Source organism: Ptychodera flava, chromosome 14, assembly GCF_041260155.1.
Source record: "Ptychodera flava strain L36383 chromosome 14, AS_Pfla_20210202, whole genome shotgun sequence".
NCBI lineage: Eukaryota > Metazoa > Hemichordata > Enteropneusta > Ptychoderidae > Ptychodera > Ptychodera flava.
The window spans coordinates 40,557,929-40,569,724 of NC_091941.1; positions in this window are offsets into that span (position 1 = coordinate 40,557,929).

Consider the following 11,796-nt stretch of genomic DNA (forward strand, 5'->3'; position numbering starts at 1 on the left):
ATGCGAACTTGCCGATATGCGATGCAGAATGCGGACATGACATTATGCGATGCGGAATACGGATATGACATTATGCCACGCAGAATGCGGGCATGAGGTTAAATAAGCGATACATGATGAGGAGGCGAAACTTTGAATAAGGCCACATTTTCCAGCAAACTAGGTAGTCACCTTATATCTTCGATGCCACGGTGTATTTGGAAACATGGCCTCGAATGAGAGAAGCCCGAGACTTAGCTGCAGTACTGTAGCTCGAGGTTTTGCCCGGATATTTGGGTCGAACGGCAAAACCAGAGCTACACAGATAGGCCTAAACCGTACAGAACGTGCACATGGTTGCCGAACGGTATTCCGTTCGAGCGTCTTAGAAGGTTATTCGGAGAATCTGGCCTTCCTTTAAATTTCTATGCCAGTCTACCCATTTGGTATCTACCTGATGTCTTGCTCTTTAGCCAAATTACTGCTGTTTATATATCGGGTTTTTGTTTGCCGGGAGCTGGTTTCTCACAAGCGACGCCATGTTTGAAAGGAAACGCCACACTTTTGCACATTCACGTTTCTTTGTAAGCTTATGAGGGAGCTTTCAGTAATTACAGGGGGTGGGTGGGCCGGGGGGAATTTTTGGGAGGGTCACTTTTTAGAAAACCGTCTAAGGGGGAGGGTCACTTTTTATAAACCTATCTTGGGGGGGGGGGGGGGCTGTCACTTAAACAGAAGCTTATTTTACTGCCAGACCTTTGATTGTCCATGTGATATTTCCTGAACAGGAAATTACTGACGAAATATGGAGACCCTCCTGCAAATGTATGACCCTACGAAAATGATTGCATGATAAATTGCAACCCTCCCTCCCAAAACCGCCGGCCCTCCGGGCTGTAATTTCTATCGCTAACATATATAACCAATTGTTATTTAAATTTGCTGATATTGTTTCAGTTATTCCTGGGAGAGAATATAAGGAGGGTCAAGTTTTAGAATGTCGGACAAGGGGGTCACATTTTAGACAAGAGGATAGAGGGAGGGAGGGTCACATTTTACAGTACAGGTGCGCGCGAAATTCCCCCGGCCCAACCCTTGTAAATACTGAAGGCTCCCGTAGAGAGGTTTAGTTACGCGTATTTACGCGTACGTCTGACGGCACGCAGTGATGTACATGTGTCTGTGCTAACGTGTGATTTTTGGTTTAGCTCTGCGTCCCTGATGATTTTGCTGCACTTTTTTCTCAGAAACATGTGAAATTTGTGTATTTTTCAAGAAAAACATTTCTCGGCATGAGGACTATTCTTCTACCCTCGGAATGAATAGCCTAATTTCCTTTGACACTGTGCAGTTACAGGCGTCGGATAAAAAGTTGATATGAGACTTCAAAGTCCGTCCATGACAGGAAATCATAGCAAGTACTTCTAAACAGCTATGATTATCAGGTACATAGAGAACGTTTCCCGTACGTCATAAAATTATTTGATGAAAACAAATATCTGTCACGTGATCAATGCTTTCGTCGTTTCCGTGCCTTGAAATATCAATTCATATGTAAGGACAACAGAGAATTTTGATGGATCATTTGCCGAAATTCTCATCAGCAGTTGATCTAATATTTAAGAGATAATTCACAACTGTTTGGAAGCAGTGGAATTAATAGGGGGGTCGATATTGTTTGGGATTTATTTACAGATTAATTTACCTTCTAAGTCGATCTATTGATTGATTGATTGATTGATTGATTGATTGATTGATTGATTGGTTGGTTGTTTTTTGGCTGTTTCTAGTATGTATCGTTCCTGTTCGAGTTTTGTGAACTACTTGTACTAACAAGCTACGACCCATGAGCGTAGCAGAATCACTGTTCTGAGCATGAACAGAGGTTAAAGGTATTTATATTTAATTTCGAGAAATGAAAAATAAATGATACACAACAGAGATAATGTGCGGTATGCGGTGGTCGCCGGGGGTGGTCGTCACACCCCACGAGCGCACTTTGTACCCTCCAAGAACTCACCATGTTTATTGCATTATTCCCCCTCTTACAACGTATCGTCAAAAGACAGCGGACTTACAAGACCTATAAAACTGCATTACATGATTTAGAGAATATACACAAAATATACTGGTGTCGACATCGTGGAGTTAAAGACAAAATACACTGACACCAATATATACGCATTCAACACCTATCATACAAACGAGGCAACGAGCACAGTCCCGCTATTCATAGAGGGACAGTGCCTCGTGTAACTCCATTAAGGTGAAGTACTACGAATTACGTCAAAATTAAGTTGTGGTGTCATTTTCTTGAAACTTTGCACAAATATTCTTGGAAGTTGTGCAAGTGCAGAAATGAAATAAAAAATGGGGGTCACCACGCTTGTTTCCATGGAAACGGACGTTAGAATGGCGTCGTTAGAAATACATAAAAATGATATAATTCACTTAAACTAAAGAAAGCAATCATAAAACGCTTAGCAAATGAGTTAATTTTAATAAATACCGAGACTTAAGATCCATATCTATCGAATGTATAGTGTTCATGATGTTTGTGAAGAAATTTTGACATAAGTATCGATTACAAAATGACAATATCGAAATTATATCACTACATAATTTTCGAACTTTCTTCCTGTCGCTTTGAATGGTGTCATTTGACCAAACATGGCGAATAAACTCCTGACATAATACCATTTAGTTTACACTTTTAATAAAAGGGTGTCACCACGCTACTTTTTACAATATCTCAAGGTGAATGGGTAATTTGCACCATATAAAAGGGAGAGAAATGTTAATTTTACGCTCATATTGAATAAAAACCAGCTTCCTAGGGGGTCAAAATATGACAAGGTTATAGGTCACATGTATTTCTAAGACACTGGGTCAAAAAATTAGGTAAAAGCGCAATTTCAACAATGACAGGTGATGTTAAAAACATGCGCTACAAAATAACCAATTGCGGCAGGCTGGAGTTAAATCTGCGCAGAAACGTTCTAAAGCGTGTGCGCGTCCGAATTCGTCGTCCTTTACCTTAAGGTGCGGAATTGAGTTTTATCGGTTTTTGAAAGTTTTGTTGGAAGTTTGGAAAGCTAAATTAAACAGTTAAACAGTAGTAATTTGGCTAAATAGCAGACATCGGGTAGATGCCAAATGGTAAACCGCGACCGGCAAGGTAAGGAAGGCTAAATTCGCCAAATAACCTTCTCAGACCACAGGCATAATTGTTGACCGGGTAGTTTGTATCAAAGGTGTTTGCTGTGAGTTTTTATGCTACGTTCCGACGTCCTGATATGCGCTATAGCCACAGGGTGTTGTCTAAATGTCCGTCCCCAGGGGTGGGTAGGTGTTTCGTTGTATTGCTAATAAAGATATATTCTACCAACCTTTGGTGTTTTGGTCTTAAACTTAGCACTGCCCTTGACAATCTTGCGTTAACGTTTTATCAACATGCTGTATCTATTATCTGATGAGTTTGAGTGCAAATTGGCCAAAGTAAGCAAGGGTAAATTACTAAGCTGTGGACGCTGTCACCAGATTATCACCGGATTAAATTTGACAAAGTCAACAACTACTGGCGCGTTCGTTGTTGACTTTGTCAAATTTAATCCGGTGATAATCTGGTGACAGCGTCCACAGCTTAGTAATTTACCCTTGCTTACTTTGGCCAATTAGGCACTCAAACAGGTGCAGCCACCGGAGCTATTCATCGAAAAAGCTATTCAAGGAGCAATTTTTGAGGGCAGGGGAAATTTTAATTTTGCTAGGGCAGGGGACATATTTTTAGGTGGTAGGGGAGCAAATTTTAGTTTTTTTGTAGGGCAGGGCGGATATCGGTCGATTGTCATGGGGACAGGGCTTGGCGAAAAACTTTTTGAGGGGAATTGTTTCCAGGGCAGGGGAAATTGGCAAGTTTTTTTTCGCCACAGGGTGAGGGAGCTTCAAAAATTCACAGTGGGGAGGGGAAACATGCAAAAATAAGTGGGGAGTGGGTAAAAATGAAGTTTGAGTGTGGGAGGGTAAGTCGAAAAATGTTCTGTGGGAGGGCAAATTATGAACAGCTAGTTAATTACCCTCTTGACTTAAAATTAGTCAATTCACATTATTTGTCATGCACAATATATCTTATCATAGTAAGGATCTTTTTAAAAGTGCATTGTTCGTTGGCTGCACCTGCTATCAGATAATAGATACAGCATGTTGAATAAAACGTTAACGCAAGATTGTCAAGGGCAGTGCTAAGTTTAAGACCAAAACACCAAAGGTTGGTAGAATATATCTTTATTAGCAATACAACGAAACACCTACCCACCCCTGGGGACGGACATTTAGACAACACCCTGTGCTATAGCCTTCCCTGTATGAAGGCTACATATCAGAACGTACGGTTGGACCTGTAGCTCTGCAGTGGTTGTCTAGCTCTGCGTGGCAGGGCTGTGTGTTACCGGTGTTGTGGTGGGAGGCTGTATAACGCCGGTAACACACAGCCCTGCCACGCAAAGCTATGGTTTTGCCGTCCGACCCAAATACCCGGGCAAAACCTCGAGCTACACAGCCATGCCTCTGGCTACTCTCATTTGAGGCCATGTTTGCAAATACGCCGGGGCAGTGAAGATATAAGGTGACTCCCTAGGTTGCTGGAAAAGGTAGCCTAATTCAAAGCTTCGACTCCTCATGTCGTTACAAATGGCATAGCTTAATTTTGGCAGGGATTCAACGCCTAACGGCGTCGAATCCCTGCCAAAATTAAGCTATGCCATTTGCATCGCATAATGGCATGTCCGCATTTTGCATCGCATAATAGCATGTCCAAATGATCGCATTTTGCACCTCATCATGGCATGTCGTAATTACGAATGTCAAGTCTGCATGTCCAAATATTCGCATTTTGCATCTCATCATGGCATGTCGTAATTGCGAATGTCAAGTCTGCATGTCCAAATATTCGCATTTTGTACCTCATCATGGCATGTCGTAATTACGAATGGCATGTCGTAATTACAAATGGCATAGCGTAATTTTGGCAGGGATTCAACGCCATACGCAACAGAAACTGCAAGTACAAAAAACTGTCTAGATCCACAATGACTGTGGTACTGCGTGTGTGTTTGCCTGTAGCTAGATTTAACTTTACCAAAGGCGACTGAAATCTCCACATTCAGTGTTTAAAAACTTGACTTTGAAGTCTTAAATTTCAGATTCGAATGATCGTGATAACAATAACCTTAACACAGAAGTGATATTTGCAATCAATAGCGTTATTTCACGGTGACCTGTAATTGATTTTGAGATGTACAGTCGTGCAAAATTAATTCAGTCCGGTGATTCTTTTAAAGTGTTTACTCTGTACTTGATGGTGAAATAAATTTCTTCTGGTTAATGTCTCGCATTTGTTTTGTTTTTTACTCGTCGCCACGTGACTTTCTTTTGTTTCAAAAGTGTCCATTTTACAAGTTCTTTTGTTTAAAAGTGTCCGATTTACTAGTAAATCGGACACTTTTAAACAAAAGAACTTGTAAATCGGACACTTTTTAAACAAAAGAAAGCCAGGTGGTAATAATAAAATATTCGGTTATGGAAATTAGAAAGCATGGTTAGAACAATGGGCACGAGGCTGAGAGTGGTATAACGATGTGAATACCAAAGTTGCGACAGATGTCTAAAAGAGCCTTTCCTGCCTCGTTTATAAATTTATCTTTTGAGTTTCTTGGTGCGTGAAAAGCTGATGGGCAATAAGGGGTGCATTTTAGAAAGATTATGATGCGAGAGGTTTAGAAAGCGTTCCTAGGGTCAATGCGGGTAGCAGGACAAAAGCTGATCATCAATATCACAGATCATTATCTGTAATGTTGGCGTATTGAAACAGATATTACAGACCATCCAGTAAATTTTGTATTTGTTAAAAATTTGAATCCAGTGGTTTAGGTGCTCAGCTTTGCTTCTTTAATTTTAACCGAAGCCCCTTTCTATCTGACTTTGGAGATATTTATTGGCCACCGGTTTTAGCATTCACGAATCGAATTCAACGTATGACAATTTTTATGATTTTTTAAAACCTCAGTTCAAAGCATGCCCAAGTTTAATCTAAATTGACGAAATACGGACACAATAGCCACTCGTGTTGCTACTGCCGTAGGTTTGGATACATAGCTCAGAACCAGGACTGATGTAGTCGTGGGCACCTCACTCGCTGCAGACAAGTACATAAATATTGAACAGAGTAGAGACGAGGGTACTTTCAAGCAGGATTATCGGAGAAATGTAAAGTAACACTGCTGAGGTGCCCAGATGAAGACAATATCGACTATTTTCCCAAATGTTTAATAATAGTATCTAGTTTATTAATAATAGTTTCTGTCTTGCAAACAATATACCGAATATTCTTTGCTGTCTTGCTGCCAATCAGAATTTATCTTTGCTGTTTGTACGTATGATCCATGAAACCTGTCGCCTTGTCACCATCCATCTCGTATTAGTATTTCGCGAACTATCACTTTGGTCAAGATCACTGCAGATTGCCTTTCCACAGACGGGCAGACGTTCTCCCCTGAGTTTTGTGCATTCTTTGATGGATTAGTCCAAAGCAATAAATGTAAGAAGGTATGGCGATTTTCTATTTGCAAAAGCACTGTACAGCATTCGCTGAGCAAGACTAAAATTAAAACATGTCGCGTGTCTTGGGATAAATTGTTGCATTTCGATGCGAAAATGCAATGACCTAAAAACTTGACTAAACCAAAGTTGGGGAAACTTAGGAAGCCATCATCATTTCCGGACTGTGATGGAGTCGGAGGAATTTTATCGAAAACTCTGAAATTTCGAGTAACCCAGCCCCCCCCCCCCCCCCATCATGATGAATTTGAGTAACCCCCTCCCTAACACATAAATTTTGACTGACCCCCACACATAGAAAAAGTTACATGTCACTACGTGTATTTGTAAATTTTACAAAATTACAGCAATAGTAAAGACCTTACACATCATGGTGTACCCTGCTAGATTATCATCGGTTATCTCATGACGGTTGAAGAAGGTGAAACCAACAAAACGAAATTCAAAGTCACTACAAAATATAGTTATAAAAGCTCATGCTATAACCAGTATGCAACCATACAGTATCGTTTAATTTGGATGGGTATCATTACAGGTTTTTCACTATACGATATCTCACAGGGCGGAATTTGAAAGTACGGAGGGGGTATACGCGAGAAGATGAGGAAAAGCGTCAGAGGGGGCTGCCCCTGTCTTGCATGGGAAATTTTCAGGAATTGACGTGTGCAATGGTGCAGTTTGGTGCAATCTGAGAGGGGTTTTTAATTTTGTTTTAGGGACGATTCAGAATTTACTTCCAGGGGGAGGGTGGAGGATTTTCTATTTTCTGGGTGATTTTTTTCCACGCCCCCCCCCTAGTAAATTATAGAAAAAATCTATGGCCCCCCCCCTCATCTTTCCTGTTTTTTTTTCCATGGCCCCCCCCCCCCTAAATATATACATGCATGCTTATACATTATAGTCATATCCAGTCTAACAAGTTGCAGGAACTGTAGTGGACATATAATCGATGATATAACAAATCATTTCAGGGTTATGTGACTATAAAAAGAATGATTTGCAGGGACTGCAAGTGGCACACTTTTGGAAAGAATAAACATATCTGGTTGTAAATTTCTGAAGAAAAGTTAATTACTAAATATGAATACTTTTTTCGTTATGTCTCACTGATAAATATGATGCACACAAAGACAAGCAAAGATGTCAGTTAGAAATAGTGAACAGAAAATCAGAGGAGCAGTCTGCAAATGATATATATCTTGAAGTTTAATGGTACATCATTTGCAGATATCCAGATATTTCTGGAAAGTGAGATGTACATGTACATGCACACGTTCAGCATACATTTTCATTTGATGATGCTGAATATTTGCAGACTCACGGTGAAAGTTTTAAACATTAGGAATTAAAATTGGTGAAAGCCAACTTATTTTTAATTTTCTCTTTTTTTCTAATTTGGTTGTCATAAGACCAAGTAGCTGCCACTGAAAGCAACAATTGCTGACGGAACATTTCTTGAACAAAACACCTTATCCAAAACATGAATTCACATGTTATTCTGCTCATTCCATTCACAATCCAATGTTCATATTAAAATGCAGATTACCCTGTGTAAGTCAAAGTTCACATTTTGTCAGCAGTATTTTTCAAAATTGACAGAGCATTCATATTTCAAATTTTTTTAACAAACTTTAATTTAAAATAGTCGTGATGCACATGTTTTCAGATGACACGAAACAATACATGTTAATTTGTTTTTTTGCCTTTTCTGCCAGCCGCCACTGTAAAATCTTTGATTATACATATCAGAATGAATGGGACACAAAAGTATTAGCATCAATACACAATGTGTAAGCGTATCCAGATTTCTCCTAGCCTCATACACATTGAGATCACTTCTTGGACTACAGCAAATTTCTTGGTACACAATATTTCAACAATCCGACACCGTAGCATTGATGCAGTGCCACATAATCTTCTGGATGCCCATACAGCATTATTGGAAAATCAACCCTTTTATAAATTATCACCATATATTTTTGACAGTAATACATAATATTTTTATTTTAAACATTAAAAAACTATTCGTTGAAAAGGTAACTTGAAGATGAGACGGCCATAAATTTATTTTCAAAAAAGTTTATAGTAGATGTAAGCACTGTAAAAAGTTATGTAAAACATTTAAAAAATTTAGAAAGGGTAAAATTGATGAGAATGAAACATAGAAAAAAGGAGCAGAAAAGAAGAGAGGATAAAAAATACGAGGACTATGACTGGTTAAAGTTGCTCTTGAGTGGGAACCTTCAAAATTTAAACGTAAAAGAATTAAAAAAATACCTTGATAAACATAAATTACCAAAACAAAAAAAAATTGAAAGCTGAAAAAGTTCAAATTATAACCGCACATATACCGTACATGCACAACCTTCATTCAATTTAAGAAAACTGTCAGGGAAAGATATTGTAACAACTTATGTCACAGATGAGTCAGAGTCAGATAGCAGTGACTCTGAATTGGAAACCTCTGTCAATGGAGTCATTGAGAGTGATGATGATGGTGTTGGTTCTGAATATGATAGTGACACAGACACTGACACTGACAAAATCCCAGAGAACCAACGTGACCATGTTACTTTAAGAAGTGGCAGAGTAGCAAGTCGTTTTGTTTTGAATTAAGGTGGAGCTGCATGTTGCCAACACAGTTTTTTTCAAAGCAATATTTCTCATCAAAGATGACAAGGAAACCCCCTCATACCATATATTTTCAAAAAGCAGAGACTTTAAAGTTTAGTATGGTAGCAGTAGTTTACTCAAAGGATGAAGTGGGTGTATATTTGGGGTAAAAAACCTCAATTTTGGTATTAATGATAAAAATTAATTTAAGTCAAAAACTTGACACTATTTTCTGAAATGTAATATTTCACTTGAAAGGAGAGTATATGTAGAAAAAAACAACTATTTTATTTGGCATTATCCATCCTCATTTTAAAATTGTAGGGGTTTAAAGACTGACACACTAATAATTGATTAAAATCATGATCAGCAAAATTAAGATGCCTCTTATTCAAAATGCCTCATATTAAAAATGTAAGAGCTTTATTGCCAAACAAAACCAATTGATAGTCGTTGTGTTATATAGCATGTAAAAAACATAATGTGAAATTTCAGAAAATTTGACCCAGCCGGAGTGGAGTTAAATTCTTTGGAAATTTTGAAAATTGGGAGGCAAAAGAAGCCAAGAAATCGGGTGATTTGCATAAATTAACACTTCTTTTTCATACAACTTTCAACTGCTTTACAAGCTACAAGGTAAACCCAACCTTAAAAAGACATTTGCTGTAATTTTTAGCATTTGTTCAATGTTCATCTCTGTGCATCAGCATTTGTTTGATATTCTATCACTACATAGAACACCCAATGCTGTATTTAGCAACATACCAGTGTGAACATAAATGACCATTGTTATTGTTGATAAATGAATTCTAGTCTGGACTTGATTCGAGATCTCTTTTCAACAAAAACAACCCTGACTGTTCACTGTATGGTTTGTGTTGACATGCTAAATACTGGACATTTCATGACGCTTCAGGGAGGAGAACAAGATACTGCAGTAGATGCATAAAACAAAACCACTGTGAATATTACCGAATTTGGCAGCTAAAGGAGTTTAACTAAACATGTGAGTTTATCTGTCACCCAGGTAGCGTCTATGGTTCTCTTTCGTAGGGATCAGAAATTCTGGGCAAATATTGAATTGATGTTTTTTTTCCTTGGCCCCCCCTAAAAGATTGTGGTATTTTTGTCTGGCCCCCCCTAAATTTTCTTGGGAAAAATGGGTGACCCCCCCTGAAAATCCTCCACCCCCCTGGAAGTAAATTCTGAATCGTCCCTTACTAAGTAAAACTGTCAGAACACCCCAAGGGGAGAGCACGAGAGGGGTGTCCTCCTCTCGCATCGAATATTTTGAGATATTGATGCGTGTAATGGTGCAATCTGAGAGGTCTTTCAATTTATTTTGCAACAAAAATTGAGTATAACCCCTTTTTTCTCTCCACTTTTTGAACAACCCCCTTGTAGCTTTCAATTGTTTGAGTGCCCCCCTTCTCAGATTCCTCCGACCCCCATGCCGTAAATAATGACGGCTCCTTTACTATGTATATTGATGAGACAAATGATATTGTAGTAGTGAAAGACATTTCGCATTTTCAAGTCAGCTAATTTGTTATTGGCATATCTAATGAGCTTTCACAATTTGGCATATGAAACTTGAAGGACTTGACCAATGGCAATCAAACTTTACTAAATAAAGTGATAATTCAATGATATGACAGCAGTGGAAGAAATTTAGCATTTCATTTTAGGTAATTACATATTTGCATACCAAACACTGTTTTAACTGAAGCTATTACATGATGAATAGTGTATGTGATGTTGATTATAACAATTTAATGAAGTAATTACCAAATCTTTAATCGTTTTGTGATTGCCTGTATGAAACAGGTACGGAAACCCCAATTTCAAACTGACTTGTAACAAGCATATCAAGCCCTATTGTTGGCTACAGTGGCGGTTTAGGCGCGTATTTCGAATGACTGTGCCTGTTAATGTCTTCATTATGAGTTGGTTTGACTCAAAAGGCTTGACTCAAATGACTTGACTCAAATTGTCGTTGCCTGTTTGTTTAGGCTATCAAACTGAATAGTTTTTTTTTTCTTTCCCTAAGTTTCCTCATTATCCTGTGACATATTTTCATGGAACCTTGTCTTCCTTTATGGCGATCTTTACTCCTGTAGTCAGCGTTGGTAACTTCTGTAAAACATCTGAACACGTCACAGACATCAAAACTATTATCGGACCAATGCAAGTCGAAGCATCGATTAATGCTCAAGTTACGTGATTCATTCGGTAAGACTGTCGAAGTTTCTCTCGATAAGGCTGAGTTCACAAAAAAATTATGAGGGAGGAGGCTGGAGGAATTTACGGGTGGGGTTCAAAAATTCTGGGCTTAGTAAAGGGGGGCTTGAAAGTTTTAATCTGCCTATAGGGGGAACCTGAAAATTTTTGGTTCCCAACATTTTGATGTCGTCCAATGGTCCTAATGTTAGTAATAAATTAAACAAAATCTAGAACCGTTTTGCCGCATTTTATGACTCTAGTCTCGAAAAAATAAAAAAATGCATGAATGGCATTAAATTTTCGTAAAAACAACAAGTTGGCCTTGTAACGGGCAGGAGCTGCAAATGTCGATAATTTTTTTAATGT